This window comes from Pinus tabuliformis, chromosome 9 (assembly GCF_031772625.1).
Source record: "Pinus tabuliformis cultivar Carrire ecotype Pingquan chromosome 9, CPIR1, whole genome shotgun sequence".
Taxonomy (NCBI): Eukaryota; Viridiplantae; Streptophyta; class Pinopsida; order Pinales; family Pinaceae; genus Pinus; species Pinus tabuliformis.
In genome coordinates, this window is record NC_142307.1 from 414,006,951 (window position 1) to 414,022,896 (window position 15,946).

The window sequence follows — 15,946 nt, forward strand, 5'->3', positions numbered from 1 at the left end:
GAGCACACAAGAGTTAGTAGATTTGAATTTGTAGTTGACGGAAATGCTTAACAAGGGATACATTAGGCCAAGTGTATCACCTTAGGGTGCACTAGTATTATTTGTGAAGAAGAAGGATGGTACTCATAGTTTTTGCATCAATTACAGATAGTTGAACAAGGTGACCATCAAGAACAAGTATCTTTTGCCGAGGATTGATGCCTTATTTGACCAGTTGAAGGGAGCAGCAATGTTCTCAAACATTGATTTGAGATCATGATACCATCATGTATGCGTTAAAGAAGAGGACATATACAAGACTGCTTTCCAGACCAGGTATGGGAATTATGAGTTTGTTGTAGTTCATTTTGGTCTAACTAATGCTCCAACTACTTTTATGTGCTTGATGAATAGTGTATTACGTCCTTATCAAGTTATTAATTTTATTCATTCATGATATATTGGTATATTCTAATAATGAGGAAGCACATGTCGAACATTTAGCAGCAATATTGAGATTGTTGAGAGAGCATCAGTTGTATGATAAGCTTAGAAAATGCATTTTATTTTAGACAGGGGTACATTACTTGGGACATATGGTTTCCATGGAAGGCATAGTAGTGGATCCAGAAAAGATAAGGGCTATCATGGAGTGGGCAAATCCTAAGAATGTGGATGAGGTAGTATCATTCATGGGGTTAGCAGGTTATTATAGGAGGTTCATTAGGAACTTCTCTCATGTTAGAAAATTATATATTATAGAGCAATGGAACACATAGAATATTATAGAAACAAAAACACAGAATACGCCTAAAACAAGAGAGAGAGACACAAAGATATGTGGTTCACCCAATTTGGGCTATGTCCACGGAGAAACAACTAGTCGTTCCTTTTATATTATCCAACAAAATGAAGAATGCAACCTACAAAAGACCCGTTGCAATTCCCTCTTCGCTCTCACACAATCTTCTCTCTCTTTCTCACTCAGAATACACATATATCCAGTCGCAATACAATTCCCTCATATATAGCGAGAGGTTGTTTTCTAGGGAAAAAAACCTTAAATTAAACATAACTTCTACCATCATGTCATATGCCTAATGAACGACTCAACTTGACTATGATATTACATTATTTTACAAGGAAATTTTGCATTTATTTTTAGCTTTGGGGGCACTACCCCCGAACCCCCGCTAGGGGAGGCTCATAAAATCATCATCGCACCCCCCCTGAACTCCCCTAATGACGATTAAATGATGGGTGACATTGCCACCCCATTACGAACTAGGGTCCAACACAGTGGTACCTCTGAATAAAGAGGATATTCAGGCTCCACACCCAACAATCTCCCACTTGGAGGTTGATGATAGCAACTCCACCGCTGCTTCATTTGCTGGATAATGACTCCACTTTGGACCTGGTTGTTTCTCATCTTCATCATCATACTTGAAGACCATTTGAAACTGAGCAGAATCTTAGTTTCTCCCTAGGTACAACTTTTGTAAACATATCTACAGGATTCTGCCTTGTGTGTATCTTTTCCATCTTCCAACACTAGCCATATGAAATGGTACTTGAATTGTATATGTTTAGTCTTGGAATGAAATTTTGAGTTCTTTGCAAGATGAATGGCACTCTGGTTGTCACTATATAACCTTCCCAACTCCTACTTCTTACCCAATTCATCCAAAAACCTTTGTAACCAAATCATTTCTTTACTAGCCTCTGTAGTAGCAACATACTCTTCTTTCGTTGTTGAGAGTGCAATAACACTCTGAAATTTTGAACCCCAACTGACATTTTTTCCACCTACAGTAAACACATACTCTATGGTGCTCCTCCTGTTATCTCTATCACCTTCCATATCTGCATCAACATATCCATGTAGAGCAATGTTTGAACCACCAAAGCATAGCGCTTGATTTATGGTACCTCTAAAATACTTGAGAATACACTTCACTGTCATCCAATGTTCTTTTCCTGGATTTTTCATGTACCTCCTTACAGCTCCCACTACATGTGCAATATCAGGCCTTGTGCAGACCATTGCATACATTAATCTTCAAACTACTGACACATATGGAACTTTAGACATATAAGCCATCTCTTCCTGAGTCTTGGGACACATCTCCTTACTTAGTTTGAAATGGCTAGCCAAAGGTGTAGTAACTAGCTTTTCATTTGGCATATTAAATCTTTCCAACACCTTTTGTATGTGCTCACTTTGAGACAATGTTAATTTGTGATTTTTCCCGTCTCTAGTTATTCTCATACCAAGGATTTGTTTTGCAGCACCCAAATCCTTCATTGCAAATGAATTTTCCAATTTTCCTTTGAACATATTTATTTCCTGCAAGTTAGAACCTGCAACAAGCATGTCATCTACATACAATAACAATATAGTATAGATGCCATCATTTTTCCTTTTGAAATAAACACAATGATTAGAGTGACATCTAGTATAACCTTGTTCAGATATAAACCTGTCAAATTTTAGATACCACTTCCTTGGAGCCTATTTTAAGCCATAAAAGCTCTTCTTCAACCTGCACAGTAGTTTCTCTTTCCCTTTGACCTCATATCCTTGAGGTTGTTGCATATAGATCTCTTCCTCCAAATCCCTATGGATAAAGTTCGTCTAATTGCTCAAGATACAAATATTATGTTGTTATTAGACTTAAAATAGTTCTAATTGAAGTCTTTTTAACAACAAGAGAAAATATTTCATCAAAGTTTATGTTAGTTTCAACCTTTGAAGCCTTCCATCAGTGATCAAATAAGCTCTTACAAAGTGGTCTCAAGGTGTCAAAGTCAAATTTTGTCATTTCAGTGAGTCTTCAAGGAAAATTTGGTTACTAGGTATTAGGTATAGGGTTGTTTTTACTCCTTCCAAAGTCTTCCAAGTATTGGTCCATGTCACCATTCAGCTTAGTGTATCATAATTCAAAGAGTTGTCATCATCATTTTAGGTTCCAATGGGTCATTTTACACCTTGTTTGTGCTTCAGTTGTACTTGGGTAAGCCTCATTTCCCTCTCCTAGGGTTTTGAAGGTAATTTTTCTTGGATGCTCAAATCATCAAAAGAATTTGTATCCTGATGCTCATACACCTTCCCCTATCCTTAATATACCTTTTTAAATGCTTCCCATCACTCATATTCCTCAAATTCATCATTTTCCCACAAACCCTAGTTTATTGCTACAATTTGACAATTTTCTAGGCTAGGCCTGTGTTTTGACGTTTTTCACCCCTTCCCCTCACTCAATCTTTGAAATTCCACTTTCCCCTAATTCCTAACATCCCTCCCTACTTCTTAAAATTTTCTAAAGAATTTAGAAGCCCCTTATCCCCTTCGTTTCCCTTCATTTCCACAAATCCCCTGTTCCACACATCGGGATGGGTTTTATTCAAATGATGTTTCTAAGTAAGAAAAGATGAATTTGAAAAAAGTGAGAGATTTTTTTTCCATAATTTACCCTAGAAGAAAAACCTCTTTCAATTTTTACACAGGTTTCATGGTTTGGGAGAAATGTCGAAAACATCATTGGCCTCAGGAGGATTGATGCACTTCTGGAGTGACCTTGGGAAAATCAAGATTTCACCTAGCTGGGATGTTCAAATGACTTTCTTGATGATTTAAATGATATCTAGACAGAGAGATATTTCCAATGAGCTATCATGAGCTCAATTTGGAGTTGAGGAAGACCTTCAAAAGTTGACTACAACAACACTCTGCGTTTAGGCAACCTCATTCTGCACATTTTGACCAGTCTTGGGAGATTTGACTTTTTATAGGGAAAATGAACTCCAAATTGAAAAATTCAAGATTTTATAGAAATTAGACTTGACAAGATTTCTAACAAGCTATCACACGCCCAATTTTGACATTGGGAAGATAGTAAAAAATCGCCTTGAAGTTTTCACTATGCATGGGAACAGTGGAACTTCACATTGGGAGGCTGGTGCTACGAATCATAGCCAAACTTCCTTAAGAAAAATACACTGGCACTGCGCATTAGGGAGGCGCTGTGCATCAGGGAGGCACTGCGCATTAGGCTATGAAGCTTCCAAACCTCTAAAAATCATCTTCAATCACTGCAATTGCCTCATGTCACCTCCTATCAAGTAAGTAGAGCCTCTTTTCAGTTGAAACTAGGGTTTACATGAATTTTTGGTGGTTTATACCTCTCTAAAAACTAAACCCTAATTTGTCTCTAAAACTACCTCATACATTTCATACCACAGTTGTTTATCATTCTCCTTCTAAAACCCTATGCCCTAAATCCATTTGCCCAAAACCTATCTCCTAATCCCTTCCCTAACTCCCTAGACATTATTCCCTTCATCTATTTTTTTCCAATCCCCAAACCCTAATCCCTACATCCCACTATTCCCAAACCCTATTCTACATAAAACCCTAACCCTCCACATACAAAACCTATTCTACCTACTCCCCTACAAACCTTACCTATTCCCCTAAAAACCCTACCCTCTCTCCTAAATCCCGTTCACATTCCCTAAACTCTATTTACATCTCATACATTCACATACCCCTCCATACACTCTATCCACTTCATTCCTCCACTCTGTTTTCACTTCACCATTGTCCATACAACCACAAGTGTTCACAGCCATAAAAATGGAGAGATATTTTGACCTTGTTGACCATGAGGAGACACAAAGAGTTAATGTCATTGACTTGGATGCTCAAGATCCAAGGATTGTCAAAGACATGATCATCAAGAAGCAAGAGGACAAGATACAAGCTTTGTCAGTTAATTTAGAGAGGGCTAAGTGGATCATGAGAGAGAGATATGGCTTGAAAGGGTAAATATCCACTTTGAGGGCCTTCTGAAGAAAGCAAATAGAGACAACAAGATGCTAAGGCATATGGCCCACCATTATTTGACCCGAATAAAATATGCAACAAGAGGATCAAGCACCTTAAGGCAAGATTAAGGAGGACCTTAAAAGGCAAAAATAAGGATGAAAAGCTCAACATTTTGGCTGATGTGACTTTAGCCCAACAACGTAACCCATGATGTAGCTTTGAGCCAAAATTGGGCAAATTTTGAAACAATTTTGTCATTTTCCAATTTTTGAATTAGGCAACATAGGAAATTCCGATTGATGTGCAATGCCACTGGCACTGCGCATTGAATTGGTGCATCCTCTTGACAAAAGGCTTCTAGATTTGGATTCAGCATAAAAAAATAAGCAAACCCAGAAAGTTTCATCAATTTTGTTGGGTTGTGTTATATTCTTTCCACGTAGTTAATAGGGGGTTTGAAGGGCACCCGTAACCCACTCTATGGGCGGACCCACCTATGGGGTTTTGGACCCTATGTTAGGTTGGGCGGACCCACCTATGGTTTTGTGCATGATTTTCGCAAGTATTTTGGACGCGATGGTTTTCAGTCCATGGTATTAGACGCGATGGTTTTCGGTCCATGGTATTAGACGTGATGGTTTTTGGTCCGTGGTATTGGATGCTTCGACATGTATAAATATGTATTGTAACATTGAAAGGAACATAATGAAAAATCAAGCTAGTAGTCTCGGTTTTGGGATCCAGGGGAAAATATCTGTGTATATGTGTTTTATGTGTTATGATCTTGCATTGTTTATTTTCTGTGTTTTAGAATTTGTATGTAGGTAATTTATGTACAGGGTTAAAACCTACATTTGGTATCAGAGCTGTTTTGGCTTCAAGGGGACGCCTTTGTTGCTGAGGGGTTTCGCTTGGGTCTGTGGTAGAACCTGTTCAATGGGAGATCTACGAGTTTGATTCTGGTGGTGAAAGAAGATGGCGAGCAGTGGAAAGATAGAGATCGAGAAATTTAATGGTCCAAGTTTTGAGTTGTGGAAACTCAAGATGGAGGATCTGTTGGTGGATAAAGATTAGTGGATCGCAGTAGATACTGGTACTAAACCAACATGAGTGTTAGATGAAGAATGGAAGAAGTTTTATTGGAAGGAAAAGAGCACAATACGACTGTGTGTCTCAGATTTAGTATTGCTAAATGTATTAGGGGAAGCTACAGCAAAGGCTTTGTGGGACAAGTTAGGGACTTTATACCAATCTAATTCTCTGGTGAATAAATTGTTCCTACAGAAAAAGTTTCATAACCTAAGGATGAAAGATGGAGACTCGGTGACAGAGAATTTGAATGAATTTAATACTGTGGTAAGTCAGTTAGCATCTGTTGATATTAAAATTTCAGATGAAGATAAGTGCATCAGTTTGTTGTGTTCTCTACCAGATTCGTGCGATAGTCTGGTTATTGCAATAGTTAGCAATGCAACTGCCTTGCATTTTGATGAAATAGTCTCATCCTTGCTGACGAAGGAGATGAGACAGAAAAATATGGAGAGCCAAAATGGTGATGCCTTGTCTGTACGAGGGCAGACCTAGAACAGAAACAAAAACAAGTCATCGAGTGGGAGATCTAAATCTCCAGGAAAACCTGTAAAGGTGTTGTGCTGGAAATGTGGAAAGGAAGGGCACTACAAAAGGGACTGTAAATCTAAAGCTCCCGACAAAGGAAAGGGATCTGATGAGGCTCCTTCTACAGAGGCGAAAACCACCTCAGATGAAGGTGGGGATGTGTACTTGGCTTCTTCAAGTACACGTAAATCATGAGGATGGAAGCAGTAGATTCAGAGGATGGAAAACTATGGAAAGAGGCCATGGTTGATGAAATGGCATATTTGCACAAAAATGAGGCTTGGGATCTGGTGGAGTTGCCGACTGGAAGAAAACCCATTGGCAGCAAATGGGTGTTCAAAAAGAAGACAAATGCAGAACGAAAAGTGGAGAAATACAAAGCTCGGTTGGTAGCAAAAGGTTATTCTCAGGTGCCGTGAATTGATTTTGGTGATATTTTTTCTCCTGTTGCCAAGGTAACTTCTATTGATTAATTTTATATGTTGTTGCTGCTTTTGATTTTGAGGTAGAACAGATGGATGTGAAGACAACATTTCTTCACGGGGATCTGGAAGAGGAAATCTACATGAAGCAACCTGAAGGCTTTGCAGTGAAGGGTAAGAAAGAACTGGTATGAAAGTAAAATAAGTCTCTGTATGGGTTAAAACAGTCACCAAGGATGTGGTATCAAAAATTTGATACGTTTATACAGGGACTTGGCTTCACTAAAAGCATAGTAGATCATTGTGTGTATTTTAAATTAATTAGTGATCTTGTTATTTATCTGGTCTTGTATGTGGATGGTATGTTGCTGGTTGGAAATGACAAAGAAATTATCTAGGATTGTAATACCCAATTGTCCTCCAAATTCGACATGAAAGATCTTGGTGCTATAAACTATATTTTTGGAATCGAAATTAAAACAGATCGGGCAAAGAGAAAGCCCTGGTTAAACCAGAGGAGGTATGTCGAGACAATACTTCATAGGTTTAATATGCAGGATAGTAAACCGGTAAAGGCTCATATTCTTGTAGGTGTGAGGTTATCTACTGAACAGTGTCCTGAGACACAAGAAGAGGAAGAGGACATGTCCCGTGTTCCATATGCAAGTGTAGTCAGTAGCCTGATGTATGCAATGGTCTGTACTAGGCCAGACATTGCACATGCAGTGGGAGTATTGAGCAAGTTTATGTCAAAACCAGGAAAGGAGCATTGGACAACAATGAAGCGGGTTTTTTAGGTATTTGCGTGGCACTAGTGATTATGGTTTGTGCTACCAAGGAAGACCAGGATTGGACAGAGTGTTGGATATTCGTGGCTTTGTTGATGCAGACTGGGCTAGAGATCTAGATCAGAGAAGATCTACAAGTGGGTATGTGTTTAACCTATTTGGAGGTGCAGTCAGTTGGATGAGTAAGAAACAATCTGTAGTGGCACTATCAACTACAGAGGCAGAATACATGGCAGCCACTCATGCAAGCAAGGAAGCAGTTTGGTTGTAGATATTGTGTTCAAGTATGGGGTTAGTACAGGGAGCTATAAGGATAGACTATGATAGCCAAAGTGCAATTTCTTGGCAAAGAACCCCGCATAGCATTCAAAGACAAAGCACATTCATGTTTAGTATCACTTTGTGAGGGATATGATAGAAGAAAAAAAGGTGTTGCCGGTAAAGGTGGACACTTTGAAGAATATTGCAGATGCATTGACAAAATTTGTGAGCTCTGAGAAGTTCTCTTGGTGTGGAGAGAGAATGGGCATTTTAGGGTTGGAAAAATGATTAAGCTCTATTGTGGCCCCCTGTGGAAGGAAAACAACAAGTGGGAGAATGTTGGGTTGTGTTATATTCTTTCCACGTAGTTAACAGGGGGTTTGAAGGGCACTTGTAACCCCACTTTATGGGGTCTGGGGTAGTGCCCCCGAAAATTTTGGTTTTGGACCCTATGTTAGGTTGGGCGGACCCACCTATGGTTTTGTGCATGATTTTCGCAAATGTTTTTTGGACGTGATGGTTTTCGGTCCATGGTATTGGATTTGATGGTTTTCGGTCCATGGTATTGGATGTGATGGTTTTTGGTCCATGGTATTGGATGCTTCGACATGTATACATATGTATTGTAACATTGAAAGGAACATAATGAAAAATCAAGCTGGTAGTCCCGGTTTTGGGATCCAGGGGAAAATCTCCGTGTATATGTGTTTTATGTGTTATGATCTTGCATTGTTTATTTTCTATGTTTTAAAATTCTTATGCAGGTAATTTCTGTACAGGTTTAAAACCTAAAAATTTTGGAGGAGATCTTGGCCACCAAAAGGGAAAAAAACACTCAAAAAGTGCCCTCTCTGCCACTTTTTGGACACACAGGAACCAGTCTTGGGAGAATCCACTTTTGAGGGGGAAAATGACCTCCAAATCATAAAATTCAAAGTGTTCCAGAAACCAAACAGGCAGGGATTTCCAAAAAGCTATCTTGTGCCTGATTTGGATGAGTGGAAGCCCACTAAAAGTATCCTTGAAGCGGCACTGCGTATCAGGAAAATTTTGTCAATTTTGCCTAAAAGTCAAATTTCACCTAATCTCTTCAACAATTGACTTTTTCTTCTTTTCTGGGTAAATTTTGCATGGTAAATGATGTAATATGATGTAAAACACTTTATGGGGTAGATAAATCAAAACAAAGGTAATTTTAAACTGAATGTATCAGTTTCCTTAGTTTTAGAGGCAAGCTGTTCCACTGCCTATTTTCTTGTTCCTAGTTTAGATGTTGTTGAAATTGTTCCTTGACTTATGGATTTGACCCCTGATGAATAGATCAGATGGTTTTGAGGTCTATATGATGTCTTTTCTCAGTCATTTGTAAATGTTGGACTTTGGTGGAAGTGGTGGCACTCATTGAACATTTGTATCAGCATTTTGGCAAGGAATAAAACCAGTTTTCACAGCTATTTTTTTGGGATTATTGTGACAGTGAGTTTATGTATTGTTTCTTCTTTGTAATGAGTTTTTATTATGTTTTATATGTACCCAAATCCATCTTTCTCTTCTAAAAATAAATTAATCAAGGTGAATAGACAAAATACACTGCTGTGCTTTGTCTTGGGAATGCATTTGGTTTTCAATGTTTTCAACTGTTTGAAGAGGATTCATAGTTTCTTTATGCCCTCCTAAATCCTTAGCTATCTTAATCTACCATATTAATCCATTTCTAGTACATAAATCTATGTCTACTTTGCCCCACAGAACATGACTGAATCCCTAAGTTGATTTCCCGGACCCAATCTACCTTCTCCAATTGATCCAACAACCAAAACTTAAAAATTAAACTAGAAATCCTGAGCTGCTATACCTAGCCTAAAATCTACATTAAATTTATTCATCTCAAGCCATAATTGCCAATATCCTAATTGAGATTGACAAGGAGAGGGCCCTCTCCCGACCTGGTAGGGCTAGCTACCAAGTTAAGCGTGGTTTGATGTTACCCTAGACCTGCCTTCCTTCAGCTTGAGGTTGATCTAGGCTCTAACAGTTTATACCCTTTTTCTATTCAAAACCCTTCACCACAAGTCTATATTTATATCTTTTCCTACTTCCATCTTCTTCCTTCAACCTGTAAACCCATTTATTTTTCAATTTTGTTTTACCTGCAGGAAACTAGACTAAGTCCCAAGTCTCGTTATGTATCAAGGAGTCCATCTCTTCTTTCATGGATAGCTCCCACTTCTTCATGGTTTCTTCCTGTGTTTCTTCTTCATAACATTTTGGTTCCCCAAAATCAGTCAAGAATACATAATATAATTAAGGAGAGTACCGTTCAGGGGGTTTACTTATCCTGATAGATCTTCTAACACCACTTTCAGGTGTTTGAGGTGCATGTTGTTGTTGTGGTTGTTGTTCTAGCTATTGATCATTATGATTTTCAAGTAGCTTTACTTTTATGTGATCTCATCAAGCACTGTGTATTGTCTATTTTCCTTTTCCCATTTCTTTTCCTGCATCTGATCCTTATACAAAACCTTTTCATTGAATATGACATCTCTGCTCCTAATTATTTTGTGATTTTAATAATCATAAAAGCGATAACTAAAATCATTAACACCATATCCAATAAAGGTACATTTCTTTGATTTTTCCTCAAGCTTTGTTCTGTTTTCTTTATTAATGTGGACAAAAGTTTCACAACCGAAAGTCATTAAAAATGAGTATTTTACATTTTTACCTGTCCATGCCTTCTCTAGAATATCACCATCAAAATAAGTTGAAGGACCTCTACTTATTAGATAAGCAACAATATCTACAACATCTACCCAAAATTGTAAAGGAATTCCTACATGCAATCTCATGCACCTTGCACGCTCCATGATTTTCTTGTTCGTTCTTTCTGACACACCATTTTCTTGTGGTGTTCCTAGAACTGTTTTATCTCTGCGAATTCCATATTCTAATTAGTACTTATCAAAACTTTTGCTGAAATATTCACCTCCATTGTCTGATATGAGACACTTCAACCTTTTTCCTATCTCATTCTCAACAAAAGGTTTCCATTTCTCGAAATTATCAAATACATCATATTTATTTATAATATAATAAATCCAATTTTTACTGGTTGCATCATCAATAAAAGTACATGTAAAAGTAACATAATAGCAAGAGCCACCGAGAGATTATACCTAAGAAGGTCCACATACATTTTTGTCCACAAGCTCTAATGTTTCTTTCTTCTTTTCTTTCCCAAGTCTCAAAAATTTGACTCTCTTTTGTTTTCCATAAACAAAATTCTCATAGAATTCCAAATCAACATGCTTCAAACCTGGCAACAAATTTCTTGAGTGAAGAATTTTCATCCCCTTCTCACTCATGTGCATGAGCCTATGATGCCACATTGTTGTATCTACTCCTATAGAGGTTAAATCATTAAGAGAATTAGAAATACCATAGCATAAATACAATGTACCAACCTTTTCTCCTTTTGCTATTGCCAGGGATCCTTTAGTGACCTTCCAGGTTTTATCTGTAAAAGTAGTTACACAACCTTCACCTCCCAACTACCCTGTTTAAATTAGATTGTTCTTTAGATCTGGAACATGCCTTACCTCCTTCAATAGCCATTGGTTTCCATTCTTCTATTTTATGAAAACTTTACCTATTCCAATGATTTTACAGGGTTTATCATCACCCAAACGTACCTGTCCAAAATATCCTTGAACATAATCATGAAAATGTTTCCTATTAGGTGTGGCATGGAATGAGGCCCCTTGGTCCAGGTGGATCTCTAGATATCAGTGGCATGGAAAAGGCTCAAAATTAAAAGTGGTGGAAAGACGATTAACTTGACATCAGATCGATTGGCTCATCGCCTTGATTCCAACAGTGTGAACAACACTCCAATCTGAGTCCAGATGAAGGAGATAGAGGCAGTCAAAGTTGGGTTGACTTTTTTGCTGACTGGGCAAGATTAACAAAGACATAATTTGAACTTTTCTGACGGACAGAATCCGGCCAAATTCGGCTATATTCTAGGTGAAATTGTCACCTGGTTAAAGTGACTCCTTCAATCAAAAATCTGATTTTTCAAAAGGACATATGATTTCATATAACAAAAAAAATATTTAAAAAGGGGGTGTGTTATAGACATTTTTGTGCCTTACAACATTAACCATGAAATGTCCATAATCGAAGGGATCCAAAGTCCCTAGACATGTTGTTCTTACCCCTAGAGGAACAAGGCTAACAAACCAAAACAATTCACAGAAGTTCTCCACCAGAAACTGCTCAAAAACAAGTCAATTCAGGATCAATTCAGTAGCTCCACTAGCTGTTTGCGCTGAATGTCAAAGCCAACACTGGCTACCTGCGCTGAATGTCAAAGGCAACACTGGCTACCTGCGCTGAGCGAGAGTGGACATGTGGCAAGTTCATTTCTCAAGGTGTCAGAACCCAGGAAGCTTCCAAAATGACACTTGCCTCAGGGAATTCGACTGGTGATGAGTAAGAGGTTCCAAATCTCCAAGTGGAAGCAAGAACCTCCAAGTGGAATCAAGAACTGACAGAGGGAGAGGACACTAGTTAGATCTCAAGCTGACTCATCCTCTCTCCAAACATCTATATATGGATCTCTCCTCCATGAGATCTAGAGGCTGGAATTTTGTTAATGCAAAGAATTGCTGTTGGTTTGAGATTGGAATCATTGGGTGCTTAATGCTTTGAAGGGGGTGAAGATAGGAATTCCATTTGCTAGGAAGGAGATGCTGGATTGGAGCCCTCTGGGTTGTATCTCTTCCTGAACCTTGTTATTCATCAATAAATCTATCTTGGTTTCTCCTATATGCTGATGTATTCTTGATGTATGATTGCATTAGTATGTTTAGCTTACTTCTAATCCTGAACTAGTTATGAATATGAATCCATGTCTTGTGTAGTGTTATCTTCTTGTGATCTTGCAGAAACCTCTTGAAGCTGGGCGAGCGAGAAGGCAAGTAGCTGGGAACTCTCCAAGAGAAGGGAAACTGGATCGAGGGACAAACGGAAGACACCGGTTAGTCCATCCATCTCTCTTCGTTCTTAATTCATAAAGGAAGAATACTAGAATAGCTGTCTCTGTTTGTTGCTAAGGCACTGTCACACCTTAGGTGGATAGGATCGTCCTGCATAGGCATTTTTCCCCACAACAAATTAGCAACTCCGCTGGGGAGATATGTTTAGTCATTTTATTTGTGTTTCCATTATTTTTTGTTTCATAGACTCGACAGCAACAATCGAACTACATCTGCTATTCCCAGATGCAAAGTAAACAATTGTTGCTTTGATCCAATCACTGGACTTGTCTATGATCTAAACAATGGACTCACAAATGATTTGAAGATCCTTTGTGATAGATCTTAGTACCCTCTCAAAGCATCCCTTTGATTACACCTTGCTTGTTGCTTTTATTTGGCCTGAAACAGTAGATTAAATAGCAAACTGTGACCCAGAACCCAGTGAGAAACTCTCGTTTCTCCTTCAATGCAGACCCTGTGAAGAGGTTCTGCATTTCAACGCAGGTCCCGTGCAGGCTACCTGCGCTGAATGTCAAAACCTCTGTGTTGAGGTTGCGCTGATCCAGTTAGGCCTTGTGCAGCTGGGGTTCTCTGCTGTGTTTTGCCCTGTTTTGATCTCTGATTTTTGCAGCCTGTAACTAGCATAGGTACGAGTCTGATAACTCCTTTTCTCTGCTTAAATTCCACCTCCTTTTGTACAAAACGACTGTGAGTGTTTTTATGTGTTTGTGGTGTCACTTACAGTTTTCCTTTGCAAGAGTGAAATAGTCATCCTGTAGCCCTTGATTCAGATCTGTTGATTGTGATCTTAGGAGAGAGTTCATTGGCTGTTTACAGTTGATTATACATTTACTCTTGCTTATTGGTTTGAGTTTGTCTCTTTTAAGTGTCGAAACAAGTGTTCATTTCGAAAATCGTAAAGTGTTGTAATCTCTTCTACCCTCTCTGATTTCAAAAAAGTAAACTTGTTTGTATTTGTCATTTAAAAGCAAATTCAAAGTTGTACAAAAAGCTTTCTTTGTAGGCATCAATACTAAGAAAGTGGAAAACAAACACCTGCATTGTGCATTTGCATCTTGATAGTTTGCATGTTTGATTTAGGAAAAAGTGCATTAGAGTGTGCTGATTGCTCTTTGAGAAAAGATGGTGTCTTTCTTTTCCCTTTGTAGCTAGGATTTTCATAGTTGAAAAGATATAAAGCTTCGTTATCATCTTTAGACTGCATTTAGGAATTGTATCATACATCTCGTGGTGAACCTCAAAAGGCAAACTTCTAAAAAGATCAACCTAAAATAAATTGAATGAACTTAACAACGCTTTGTAACTTAACGCACAACATAGAGGTCTAGGCTAGAGACGTGTTCCGGCGTCGTAAAGCCTGGTGACTGTCGATCTCGTTGATGGTGGGTGATTCCTCCTGAGGGACGATAGCGCCAGTACGGATTGTGCTCCCACGTACCGTCGTGTATATATTGGGAGACCCCTATAGGCATAAAACCTTTGTCCTTAGGAAGCCGTGTCGGCCGCCCTACTGATCGCAATGCACTGAACACAGCATTCAGGAAGATCGACTGCCCGTACCTTAAAAAGTATTTTGCGGTTTTGCGAAAAGTTTGGCACACCCTCTACCTAGAACTCCAGAGCAGTTCCTTTTGGCCTTTTTCAGTCTCTATAACAGAAAAAGTCCATCCGAGCATTTGTTACTTCGGGCTCGTTAAAACATCGAAGGAGACTAGAGTCATCTTTTGCTTTTTCTCGACTCTTTAAAATTGAAAAAGTAGGTTGTGTCTAAGCGTCGTTGAAATTTATTTTAAATGGAATAATCATCACCATTCCCTCGTTGATCTTCGAAGTTAGTCTCTTTTCATCGTAAGTTCTTCTAGAATTGCTAGAAAATCTTTTAGATAGACTAGATATGTCTGAACAACCGTCGACATCCAGGACTGTGTCATCCGACACAGCAGCGGCAGAGCCTCCTGCTGCTACCCCAACGATGTTCGATGGTATACCATCTATCCTGGCAAGTTATCAACAACAAGCCGGAGTCCCATCAGGGACTGCTTCGATGACATGGTTAGTTCCTATTTCTTCATCCGGATTATCATCTGGTATTTCTTATGTTGAAACTCAACAAATTGATCTAATGTGTCTTCAAAGGCCAATCTACCCTTTAAGTACTGGATTTCCACCATATGGAGGGCAGTATGCCTTTTCATTGTTCCCTCCCGGAGAACAACCATATGGGAGTTTACAACAAAGTTCAGGTCAAACTGGAATTACATCCAACGGTTGGGTACCAATACTGCCTCAGCAACCAAGGGTTGTATATTCAATGCAACCAGTCCACCCTGTGTCGAATATTCCCACTATACCTGCTATGGTTACTGTAGGAATTTACAGGGTAAGTTCCTCAGAAAGAATACCAAAAGGACACCGCTCACAACCAGATCTCAAATCAATACACCAGTATTTTTGACGTGGTTAAAACCCTCAGAGTGCAAGGAGGGAAACAGTCCACGGCCTGTCCCAACGTGGGTACAGACAATTTATTAATCAAAGAATGAAAATTTACATAAGCTTCTCTCATGCACGGATTACCCGAACAATGACCCTCCATGCGCTTTAAATAGAACTCATGGACCAATCGGGTGTCAAGCCACGGATCAAGTGTCGGTAATACCGAGGTGAGAGTGAACCGTCGGATCACTACATATCGTGACCGTCGGATTGTAAGTTACAAAATGTACAACGGTAAAGAAACACACTTTACCTAACTCTAACCTAACTCTATGCTAGACCAAGTTGAACTTAACTATATCCTATGTGTCGGAATATCCTAACATCCCCCCTTAAGAACAACTTGGGATAGGATTGAAGGATTTACAAATATGACACAATAGGAGAAGGAAGGAGGCACTAGAGCCTATCCCCCCTTAGTGACAACTTCCTGAACTCCAAGCATATATCGAAGTTTAGTGAACTTCGCCTCTGTGAGAGCCTTTGTAA